The 12,786-nt window shown below is 45.2% G+C and overlaps 1 protein-coding gene across 1 annotated transcript in view; it reads right to left on the bottom strand.

Moving 5' to 3' along the window:
• The window catches only part of RAI1 (retinoic acid induced 1), a 130,757-nt gene that overhangs the window by 72,023 nt on the left and 45,948 nt on the right, over positions 1-12,786 (bottom strand). The window contains exon 2 of the mRNA XM_034783980.1: positions 11,558-11,655. The gene's annotated coding sequence lies outside the window, so the exon portion shown is untranslated. The remainder of the gene's footprint in view (positions 1-11,557; positions 11,656-12,786) is intronic.

Raw genomic sequence — 12,786 nt, forward strand, 5'->3', positions numbered from 1 at the left:
TTACCAAGGGTCATGGTAGCTTCTCCATCACTGGCAACTCTTAAATCAAAATGGAATCTGCTCTAAGAATTATTTTGGGGAAGTTTTATGGCCTGTGGTACGCAGCCGGTCAGACTGGATGGTCTCTTCTGGCTTTGGAATCTATGAATTTATAACAAAAACTCTCCTCTATGGAAGACAATTGCCATGGTGGCGGAATACTGGAAACAGCTGTAATTTGCCCCATCACACTTTTTTTTCCTTCTCTTCTGAACTACTACAGGTTGCTACCCCAAAAGACCTACCGCAGCCAAAGAAAAAACTACACATCCATCCTAGGTAACCTAAGCTGTACAACGTGCATACAGAAGAGGACTAAAACAAAGCCCCGTCTGATGATCTTTATTTTTAATCACCCAGAGAGTCGCACGCAACTGTCGTTCCAGCAACACCTGATTCTCATCACACTGACGTCAAAACTTCAGTGGCACAGGACCCAGCACTGAAAAAGCAATGAACACGAACTGGCTTCGCCCACATACTGTGATGATGGCTGCTCTAGACACATGACAGACAGCTAGATATAGATACGTTAGTGCCTGGTAACGTCATTGAAATCTGTCTGTGACATCCTGTACTACAGTAGCTGTTACCTGAGTGAATAATCATTACACTTTGCACTTCTACATCTGAGGATCTCAACACGATTTGCAGATATTCATGTTGCCGCACTATCATCTCAGTGTCGCCAGTCCCCAGCCTTCAAAAATCATGAGTCAGGCCCAAAGCCAAAAGACAAAATTGGCTCAAAAAATCATGAGATTTTATTACAATATAATAAATGTTGTGTTCTTTTTATTTGTCTTCTAGTTTTTGAGCTCTTGGGGTTTTCCACCTTTTTCCTGCAACCTTAAGGGCTAGAAAATTTTTTTTAAATGAAAGCTGAGATCTAATGTAATCACCTGACTCCAGGAGCTGGGGATTTAATAAAAACATTGTGAGATATCATGAGACCACAATAAAATCATGAGAGTTGGCAACACTGTTAAGACCTATGATGAAGATTATCCCCATTTTACAGCCAGGAAAACTGAAGCACAGAACGGTTAAGTCGTTTGCCCAAGACCACCCAAAACGTTTCTGCGGGAAAGTCAGGGATAGTACATAGTGCTCCTGGCTGCTCTAAACCACATCATCATCCTTCCTTCCCTGGGAAGAGAGACCAAGGAGAGACCACAAGTCTCTCAGGAATTCCTGCAATGTTAGACCCCAGCATGTGACTTCATGGCTCACACACGCTGGAGTTATTTTGCAAACGATTCCGTGTGCATTATGTGTACAGCGTATGCATTCAAAATTATAATACAGTGGCTTTTAAAACCCCATCTAAATGCAAATCTAATTACGTTTTCCCCTGTCTGTTTGGCCAGCCAAACTGCAGAAACTAGTTTAACCAAAACACTGTTTAACGGAGTTTAAATACGGTTCCTTAACACCAGTTAAAACGTGTAGGAGACCTAAATTGCATGGCAGCCACAGCGTACAACCATTCAAGTCCCTACAAATAGATACGTTCCTTTCCTTACCACTGCGGCTAAGTGCAGCACAGTCTCTACCCCCCACCCTTCAAATGATAATTTATGACCCCCTGACCCACTTACCCCTTCTAAATCAACCTGATCAATAGAGAAATCAGACAATCCTTTTAAGAAATGAGCCCATCTGATCCTTCCAGCTAATGATCTCTGCTCTTCGTACAGCTGTTTGAAGATATGTGGCATAGGCTGCTGAGGAGGGGGAAAAAGGAAAAGGTTCTGAAAGCCATGGGACCATATGCTGCTCTCATTAACACCCAGAGTAAACTGGAAGTGACGCCACTGAAATCAACGGAATCGTTTCTGATTTACATGGGTGTAACTGAGAGGAGAAACTAGCCTGCTCCTTCATGAAAATGAGCACATACGCGCCTCTCCCTGATCTATTAGGTGCTGTTCCAAACACTCCTGCAAACCTTATCTCAAATGCCAACTGCTGCGCTGCAGATTGCCTGAAAACGCTTGCTCCTAAAATGTGCCTCCTAATCAATCTCGCAGTCCCTCCTGCAAACAGTTGTGAACTTTCCCTTCCAAGACCCACAAATGTCTCTTATCTTGGACTCATTCATCCCTGGCTCCTCCTGCAAATTGAAATCTCTCCTGATGGCTTTGCATCACGTCCCCTGCGAAGAAAACCCAGCGAAACAAAAACAAACCAACATCAACAGAATCCCGTCACCAGCTGGGCTTCAACTGCTTGCTCTGGGTGTCTACAGCTGCACCTTAAAGACCTCCCAGAGGGCCTGGCACTATGACTTTCTGCTTTGGGTTTTATAAAGGGAGATCTAATGGGAGAGCATCTCTTTCAGAGTAAGACCATTGGTATGCTATGTCCTCACAGCCCACATTACAGTGACTGCAAAACCCTGTTCCCTCCTGGGACCCTTTTATATCTCTTTGTCTCTTTACCAAAAGGTTACAAGAACATCTACATTCTGCCCACACATTAACTAAAGCAGTTTGTTAAAGTGGAAAAAAAATGTACAGTGCAATACATCCACTTCAGAACATTCAAAAAAAAAAAAAAGCAAATTTATACAACAGAGCCTCCTTATGGCTTCACTGTCCACCTGATATTTATATTTAAGGGGTAGGGTTAACCAGCTAATATGGAGGCATCACAGAACCCTTTACATCTTCACAGTAGATCGGCTCCTGAAACGACTGCACAGAGTATGGCCCCTACTTCTTTACATGCATGGGTTTTTTTTTACATTTATTGCACTGCTAGAAAACCAGCCAGAGGAATTCCCCCCCCCCTTCTTTCTATCGAATACATACTCCATCCATTTCTCTGCCTGAGGCGTTCGGGTAGGGATTTCACTTATAATGCAGGCAATATATGCAAACACAAGAGAGCCCAGTTAATCTGTGAATCTCCTAGAATTCAGCTCTCAAATGCTGCAGATGGAGCTGGCACCTGCTGGGTGCTGGATACTCATTCAGGGTTTGATCCGGCTCCATTGAAGTCAGCGGGGTTTGCCATGCACTTAAATGGGAACTCATCCCTATCCACCCCCCACCAATCACTGCTGCAAGGTGCTAAAGGCTCTCAATCCTTACTGAAATCAGCTGGAGTTGAGGGAGTGACGCAGCAGTCAGTATCTTTCAGGATTGAGCGCAGAATGTACGTTCAGAGCCCAAGCCACTACTGACTTGACCTAAATCCCACCCCTAGTTTCAATGGGGTATACAGCTCTTCACTTCCTGTTTTGTTTAGCAGTGTTGTTATGAGCTTTTAAACAGTGTCTGTTTCCACTCAAGAAGCAGATGCATTTAAGCAGGGGGGTAACTGTCTCTTGCACATGAAAAGTTTTGAAAGTGGTCCTTTGGTGCGAAAGGTGCTGTCTAAATGTTACAGCAGCATTCAGCCGAAGGAAACAGGCATGTTCACAACCTCCTACAGGGTATCACTTTGGTGTACTATATCCTGCATGCCCAAGGAGCAAAGATAAAGGGAGGGAAGACATTTCTACAGTATTATTACAGGGCTCGCTTAATTTTCATATGAAACAGCCATAAAACCGCTTAAATGCCTCACTGTGGCCTCTATTGTGATTAATCTATGATTCCTTGGTCCTCTGCTTTGCTTCTAAGATTGTAACCTCTCTGGGTCCGGGCACTTTGTATGTGTTTGTACAGTACCTGGCACAATGTGGCCCCCATCCTCACTGGGACCTCACAGCACTGCTGCAATAGAACAACAATAACAAATGGCACCAATGCACAGATGAGGCGTCTACAACTACCCATATCGAATAGCAGTGATTATACCCTTTCTCTGGCTTCAGAAGGGAGACAACTCCATCGGACCATGTTATTAACATCTGCAGGGGAAAATTTTCTTTTTTCACTACAGAGTAGGTGCCCAGATTGATTTCAAGTAGATCAATCTCTACACTCCCACTGAAGCCTTAAAGATCTCCTCACTTAATTCAAATTTACACCCCCACCTCCAAAATCCAGCGTCATCAGATCTGAGCTGGACCAAACTGGGGTCTCTTCATGGGCATCAGTTCTGCAAGGCCTTCATTTCTCTTTTCCTTCCCTGTCAGTGATTGCTATTTCTCCCTACTTTCTTTCGTCTTCTCTTGGTCTTCTCCCTTTGCCCGTATCCTCTCTTATCTCTTGTCCATTTTCTCTTCAGCTCCTTGCTTGGTTTCACATTTTTTCCCCAGTGGCATTAGTCCTTGCTCAGAAGCCAGACAACAGATAGAGAGGATGCTAACGCCAAACAGTCTTAAAATCTGACACAACATAATACAGGGCAGGACTGTTCTGTGGATCACATCACAATAGTCACAGTGAATTACAAGGTATTAGAGGACTCTACTGTTGTGTGTCTCATATAGCAATAGTCACGCTGAAGGTCATGGTATTATAGGACTATACTTTTCTCAAGCGCATACAGCAACAGTCCTGGTGACGGGCCATAGCATTATAGACTATACTGTTCTAGAGATCATCTAGCAATAGTCATGGTGAAGGACATGGTTTTATAGGACTATGCAGTTCTGTAGTTTATATAGTAAGAGCCATGGTGAAGGTCACGCTATTTGGTGAATACAGTGTTCTGTGGCCTATATCTCAACAGTCATGGGGAGGGATACAGCATTACAGGATTAAATCATGACCCTCCCCCCATCTCAGCAATAAGCCAGGTGTTAGAACATTAGCGATGCATTAATTTTAGCAGTCAATAGGCAGAACCATTTTTAAAACAATTGTTCTTGTCTACTGAATGTAGTGTTAAATTTTCATTTGCAAGATCGCCTTGTCTACATGGGGACATGGACTGGACTGGCTCTTTCAGACCTTCTATTCTGGATAGAGTCCACACGCGGCCCCACAAGGAGCTATTCTGGAATAGCTTATTCCACCATAGGGATTCTGGCCAATTTCCCTGTGTAGATCAGGCCTAAGGGCAGTGCCCTGCCGGTGTAATTTTTACACTCACTTTAAGGCCCTTTTACACTACCAGAGTGCTGGAAAGGGGCTGTTGTTTAAAATACATGAAAACTAGGTGCACAATATTTAAACTTCTCCTACTATCCAACAGCTGGGACTACACAAACACAGGTAGTGAGCACAACCGCAAGGTTTAGCCATTACCATAAATGCAGCAAAAAAGGTATCCCCTGGTGAGACATCAAGCAGTGACTAACAATGGAGATGCAGTTAAAGGGAAGGAAGCAAAGTCTGACTGTAAGAAAGCAAAAAATAACCCCCAAAACTCCAGGGGTTTTGCTGAAGACGATATTCCAAATTAAAATGACACCAGCCCTGTTTCAGCTCAGGTTTTATGTGAGAGTAAAACCTGGGGCTAACCAGAGTTTAGCCTCTTTGCACCAGGACTGAATTTGGACCACATTTATAAGGCATGACCTTACACCCCTTTGAACTCAATGGGAGTTCTTTCTGCATCAGGACTGCAAAGTTAGGTCCCTTAATGGAACAAATTTCACTTTCACTCACACACACTCACACCCCTGTTCACCACCCCATATAAATCTACCCGGTTACAAACATTCTCATTGGCCGGTGTGGTGTAAACCATGCATGGCTTGACATAGTTATGCATATTTACATTGCTTTAGCCCCAGTGACATAACCATTCGTGATTTTTGCTTTCCCCACCCACTTGGGTATAATGCAGCCACCACAAATGGATCTGAATAACTCTGGTTTCAAATAAGGCAGTGCTACAGCATAGTCCCTACATACCAAACACTACACAATGGGCCAAATGAATCACCAATGTATCTCCACTGACTTCAACAGAAGGATTTGGCTCGTTCTTTAAAGATAACGATGTATAATCTTTTTATATATAACCAAATGCTACTAAAAGATAGATCTATAGATAGATATAGATATTTTAAATATGGCACCCTCCATTTTTTTATTTCTTTTATGCTTGTGATTAGATTAAATAGATAGATAATCTATTTTCTATATCCATCCATCTAGATATATGATAGGAATTTCCCTGTCCACTCCCGAACTTCTTGTAGGCAACTGGGATATAAGCAAGAATGTCTCAATCAAGACATAATAATTTTAATTAGCAGGTGGATCATTTTGTGGGCTGATCTCCTTGGGGACAAAAAGAAAAGAATCTCCTTTAAGATTTCCATTTGCCTTGCTGCTCTGGTCTTCCCCTTTCCACTAGTGTATCTTCAATCTCAAACGCTGCATAAAAGGAAAAACTCCTTGATATTTTGCCTTGACTTTTGCTACAACTGGGACACATAAGGGAGACTTGAGGTGTTTTGTTCTGTTTTTTAAACATTCAAGATCACCTTTTCCACAGGGGCAGGGGGAGGGGGGTAGAGGGCAGAAAGGAGAAACATTTTTTTCCCCAGCTGTGATGCAAAGGCTGTTGACACCTTCCTTGCAGCCTGGCTGTTCCTCAAGGACAGGGAGTTGAAAGGTTCACCTACATCAAGTCATAAGTAACGCAGCAGGAAACTCAAGCATATTGTAGGCAAGGAGCACACATAGCTAGAGGCCAGCATCACATCCTTTGCAATTGCTGCATCCTCCGCCTATTCCACGGGTCCGGAGCCTAGGACAACGTCTCTCTCTCTCTCTCAGTGAAAGTGTGATGTGGGAACTTCACAGACACTGCCTGACTACAATTATTGACTGCCTGCTGCAAAGGCTCTCTCTTTCCTTCCCACTCTTCTCACTTGTTTTCTTCTGTGCAGCAGAGTGCGAGCCTTCAGAGAGTGCTGCTGCTGCAAGAGGCTGGGACTGATGGAACGCTGGCTTTTAGCGATCACTTTCATGGGGGGAGCAGTACGTGTCCTGGTCCAGTGACAGGAGCTTGGCTATCTCCAACACCCCCCACCCCCGTTTCAATCAGGGAGAGGCACTTAAGCCACAAGAAGCTTTCTCCTCTCGGCCTCAGCCTGCTTGTGCTTTTCTGACGCTCTCAAGATGCTAGGGAAGAGGAGAGAGTGGAAAGTAGCAGAAGGGGAAAGGAGTCTTCTTATCCGAACAGTCTGCCCTTCTGTGGGATTTTCCTCAAGAGTTCTCGAAGGGTTTGACAAACGTGTATTGCCTACCTCGGGCCTAATTAGGTGCTACAATGCCCATTTGATAGATGGGGAAACTGAGACACAGAGCGACCCAGCAAGTCGCTGAAGATCACCCAGAGGGTCAGTGGCCTGGCCAGGAACAGAAGGTCTGAGTTCAGACGCCTCCTCTCCGTGCTTAACCACAAGAGACACTGGGGCCAAACACTGGACTCATTAAAGTCAACGGGAGTTTAGCCATTGACTCAAATTTGTCCTTAATCAAAAGACAATCAAAAGCTGAAGAGCTGTTGAAGGACAGGTTCTTGTAGCTCACATGCCTACGCAATCCCCGCAGGCAATGTCAGACAGGTGCCCAACTAGAGGTTTTCCTATACTGGAGCTCTATAGTGATGACACAAAAGTGGAGTTCCTGCTTCCGAGTCAAAGGAGTAGAACTCTAATAGGGAGGCTGAGAGGCTCAGGGCATGTCTACACATACAGTGCTGCAGTACATCTGGTGAAGATGCTCTATGCTTACGGGAGACAGCTCTCCCATCGGCATAATAAAAGCCCCTCTGCGAGAGGCGTAGCTATGTTGGTGGGAGAAGCGCTGTCCACACTGGTGTTTATGTCGGTGTAACTTGTCTGTCTCAAGGAGGTGGTTTATTCACACCCCTGAGCAACATAAGCTGACATAAGCTGCAGTGTAGACACAGCATTAGTCTTTGCAAAATGCTTTGAGATTGTCACATGACAGGCACTAAGTAGAATTATTTTGTACAGCAGTGCCTGAAATTAAACCCAACTCCACGATTGTGACACCCTGTAATGGAAGGACAGGGACCAATGATATAGACTCTGTAGTTTCTGATGCATCACTGTGAATGTCAATATGCAATTCTTTAAGTGAGCTGAAGTCTAGGTTAACTGCTTTCCCTTCATTCTAAACCTACCTATCGATGGTATTTCTAAGGAAGCGTTTAAGCACCAACCTTTCCCCTTCTCCCTGTATTATGTAAGTCTGCAGCCTTGCAAACTGCAAATACCACGGAGCAAGAGCCGATTGCTCTCCTGATTTTTAAATCTACATCTTGATTGGAGCTGCAAAAGGTTTCTAGTGGTGGGAGAGGAACAAAAGCGGAGTGAGTCAGTGGGGCTTAAGAACTGGCACACCTAGGAGCCTTATCAGGCAAGCCCCTCTGCCACACACAACCCGACCAGCCTAGTAATTGCAGTCTGCATTGCTCTTCAGGAGATGCCAGTTCAGCTCCCAGATTTGGTCCCGTTTTTACCCAGAGTGGCAAAGGGGATGCAAATGCTATGGAGACTCAGAAGCAATCTCTAGTTGATTAAGGAGCAGCATTACTAGGCATCTTAGGGGATCCCATTGTACACTCCTCATTGGCCAAGTTGGCTGTCAAGCAGTGCCTGGGTGAGGGACACCAGGAGCATGGGGGGAAGGACAGAATCACATTGGCGGTGACAAGGATACTCCCAGAAGACCCCTTAAATTAATCCAAACAAATATATGACCACGCAGCAAAAGAGATCCGGCATGTGCTCACAGCAGGGGCAGGAGTGGTGTCTATGGTTCTTCAAGAGGTCCTCCAATCCCCTAGAGACAACTCCCCCCAAAAGGGGCAGATATTATTAGATGGGAGGAAGAGATCACAGCGAGAAAGGAAACAGTGAACCGAGTCCTACATTATGGGCTCGATCCCCCTTGCCCCAGCTGTGACTGATCTCTGCTCAGCGCAGAACCTGAGAAGGGGGCAAAGGGGGCTGTACCCCAACTTTTTGCTCCCCCTTCCAATCCCGGGGCCAGCCCAGGGCCAGTTTGGCTGTTGACACAACTTTAGAGCAGTCTCAGGGCTGCTACAGTTTGCTTGCAGCCGTAATAGCCCCCGGGATGGTGGCACAACTCCAGCCTCACTCCCATTCCCCAGTCGCACCCCTGACACGCCTCCTATGCTGGCAGTTGGCCGTGCCAGCTCTATGCCACTGGTGAATTCCTGAACACAAGGGGAATCCTCAGCTGGCCGCTTAGGAGAACTTTAAGTCTGCTTTGCACTGCTCCACTGGGGAAAAGCAGACGTGGTGAGGCCGAGGATCTGAGCCTATGTACCCAATAGAAGCTTTGCTACCGCTTGGGTCCCAGCTCCTACAGTCACCTCCACTGCTCGGCCTCAGAAAGGGTGCGTGCATATAGCAGGGGCCCGTGGCTCGAGTCTCATCATAGTTACCCTGACCTCAATGACGACACTCTAAGTGAGATCAGAACCTGGCCCTCAGTGTCCCACGGAGCCTGAAGGATACTCAGACACGGAGATAGCCTATTTTTAACCCTTTGAATCCCAGAGTTATTGAATCCCAGTCTCGTAGCTGACCGTGGTGCGTCCGTCAGAAAACGCCAAGCCTATCCAAACTGAAGATAGCCTGCGTACTGGGCCACTTACACTGAGGAGATGCCCTGGCTGTGTACGGGGGCACCTTGCCTGCCAGGAGCCAAAGTGGGGGGTTTAAAAATTGCCCGTGTCTGTCACACACACACCAAAAAAAAAAAAAAAAACCCAGACTGAGGCAGGAATAACAAAAGCAGTGATCAGTAAAGACTATCCCAAGAGGCTGTAAGTTCTTCAATTAGAGCTCTCATTATAGGCCTAGAAACTCCACTCTCTTCTGTACGGCTAACACTTTTTTTTTTCCTTTTAAAGAAAAAAAAAAGAAGGGAGGGGAAAGAGGAGGAACGCTGCATCTTTAATGCAAGAGACAGGTCTGCTGAGATTCACTTTGGCTCTTATTTTGACTTTCATCTAAAAGAGCTGCCCTGGGAATCCATTAAGTCCAATTTAAATCGACTCTCCGCCCCCATGCTTTCTCCCCGCCCTGCCCAACCCCCAGACTCTTCTCCCCTTGGAAACAAACAAACAAAACAAGCAGGGGGGTGGGTGGGGGGAGCAGACAGAGCCTTGTAGGAATGTTTTATTTTATTTTGAAAGACGTGCTCCAAGGAGTTCACCCCTCCCAAGGCACTTAACAGATTTTTATTGCTGCACAAAAATAAAATCCAGAACGGTGGCCACACTTGGATACGGTCTCAGTATTAGCATCTCAATCACCACCTTTCTCTGGCTGATAAGGTTGCAAAGTCCATGGGCTCATGCTGTACTTTTGGTTCCCAATTTTCACGTATTTCTCTCTTCTAGCTTTTTTTTTTTTTTTTTTTTCCTCCAATTACTACGAGCTGGCTTTGTAACAATATCAGCCAGTAAAGTTTGAATGGATCTGATTTCATGTACCACTTCAGTTCCAGTTTTCCTCTGCTAGTTCGACAGTTGCAAAAATCATTCTTTGCATTCAAAAAATCAAATTCCATTCCACACACACGCAAGCCCCTGTGAGCTGCTCAGTAATGATAGAGAATGGACAGCCCCCCTTGGCTGTCATGTACTACACGGTCATTCAAGCGCTGCTTCTGTAGTATAAGCACTTTTCCAACCCCCTGCTCCCTCCCCCCCCGCCCCGCGCCATACACACACATTCTGCATTGCATCCTATTCATATGTTTTCAATCATTGCCATTTCTTTATTTAAAACAAAAGCTCACTCGCTCCGTCTCTCTCACATATACATTCTGAAAAGTGAAATCTCTATAAGGGGGCTGTGAGTTGGTTGTTTGGGTTGTTTTTTAATGACAATGGACGGTTTTTGTATAAATTTGCCATGGGAAAGGAGGAGCAGGAGAGCATGTGAAAGTCTCACGGAGGGGGTTTCCGAACACCCAGCCAGATGTGCAAATCCTGGGATTACTCATATCTCGGCTAGAACAATTTTTTCTGGCAGGCGCGCCTGATACACACCAAATCAACGAAAGACAACAAATCAAATCAGGGTTCGCACACAAAGACAACAGCAATGATTGTGGGATGCTGGGGCTCATCAGAGCTGGAACTTTTTAAAGTAGAAAAACATGCACATGAATAACTCTACCACTAAAAAAAACCTCCTTGACAGACCTCGTTCCCATATTCATCTATGACCCCCAGCTTTTATTATTATTTCAACTTCCAAAAAGTGGGGGGTGAGAAAAGTGACATGAAGAAATCTCTGTCGTACACACACACAAACACACACACACACACACACACACACACACACAAATATTTGGAGTCTCAGCTGTATCTTTGTTCAGACGCCCATTACCAATAAAGTCACTAGAAATTTGCAACAAATTCAACCCCCTTTTTAATTATAGAAAAAAAACCACCCAAACCCCAAACACTGCAAGCAGGACACAGACAAACTCGGCAATGCCAGAAACGTACGGTGTAGTCTCAATTGGAAAGGGCAGCAAGTTGCACGAGAGAAAAATAAATCAGGAAAAAGCGCTAGAAATTCCCAAAGAACATTCTGCAGACCCTCCAGTAAAAAAAGGCACAAAGATGTAGCTGGTAACAATACCTGCAATGTTTCTTGTGCTCCTCTCTCTCTCTTTCACTCTCTCGTGCTGTCTTTCTCTCTCCTCCTCCTCTTCCAGAACACAGTAGCCAGATTAGATCCTTAGGAAAAAAAAATGTGAGAAATAGCACACTTGGTTTTTTTTTTTTTTTTTTGCTTTCCTTCTCAGCAACCCTTCTAAGCTCCTTCAGTAGCCATTATTCATGGACCACTAGGGGATATAAGGTAATTAGAAACGGCCCTATAGCATCCAGCCTGAAAATTTAATGCCAGTGGTAGGAGTGGTTGGGGGGTTTGGCTGCAGGCTGCTACACCAGACAGGAGGGTGCTTTGGTGGAGCTAGGGGAGAGGTGAGGGTTGGGGGTGGAGGGGAAGGAAAGGAAAGGCAGAGAGCGTGGTTTGTCCGATCTCTCGATAGAGATGTCAGGTCATTGGACAGGATGGCCAGAGATGCAGAGGGGCTAGTGACAACGTGTGTCTTTTTATTATTAATTATTATTATTGAGTGGGTAGCAGGCTTGCCTCGCCTGTGTGATCTATGCTAGGGTTGTGTGTGGTGAGTGTGTGCGCGTGTTTGTGCCAGGAATAGCAATCAGCAGCAGAGGCAGCACACAGAGCACAAAAATGCCATCATGCAGGGTCAACAGAAAGCTGCAGACATTTTTTTTTTTTTTTGGCTTAATCCTCTAGAGAGGGAAGACAGAAAAGGAGGAAGAAGCTTGCTGGTTCCTTTATAGTTTTTCGTTTTTCCTTCCTCAGTCTCAAGTGGTCACATTAACAACAAAAAACAAAAACAAAAAACACCCACCCACTAAAACATCCCAGCTCTGAACTAAGCCTGCATCAGAGAGATACAGAACAGTCTCGGGGTCTGAGGCTGTGTTTCATTTTTGAATGCGATGATCAGATAGGTGGACGGGTAAGGTAGCTGGGAAAAGAAAGAGCGAGGCAGAGAGGGGGGCGGAGAAATGAGAACAAATCACACCTGCAGCTTTCTCTGTTCTGCGTAGCCAGCTGCAGCCAAGGCAGTGACTGACAGGAAAAATACAGAAGCTCGGACTCCAAGCTTTGCGCATCTGTTGGGATTTAGGTGGACGGTGGCTGGCAAATTAGATCTGACGGCAGCTAATCTCCTTGCATGGTGGTTTTAGGTTTTGTGTTTGGAACGAGGGAAGGGGAGCATTAACAAAAAGCAATCCTTCCCCATGCACCTCTACTAAATGAAAAATCAT

The sequence above is a fragment of the Trachemys scripta genome, chromosome 10 (assembly GCF_013100865.1).
Source record: "Trachemys scripta elegans isolate TJP31775 chromosome 10, CAS_Tse_1.0, whole genome shotgun sequence".
NCBI classification, from domain to species: domain Eukaryota; kingdom Metazoa; phylum Chordata; order Testudines; family Emydidae; genus Trachemys; species Trachemys scripta.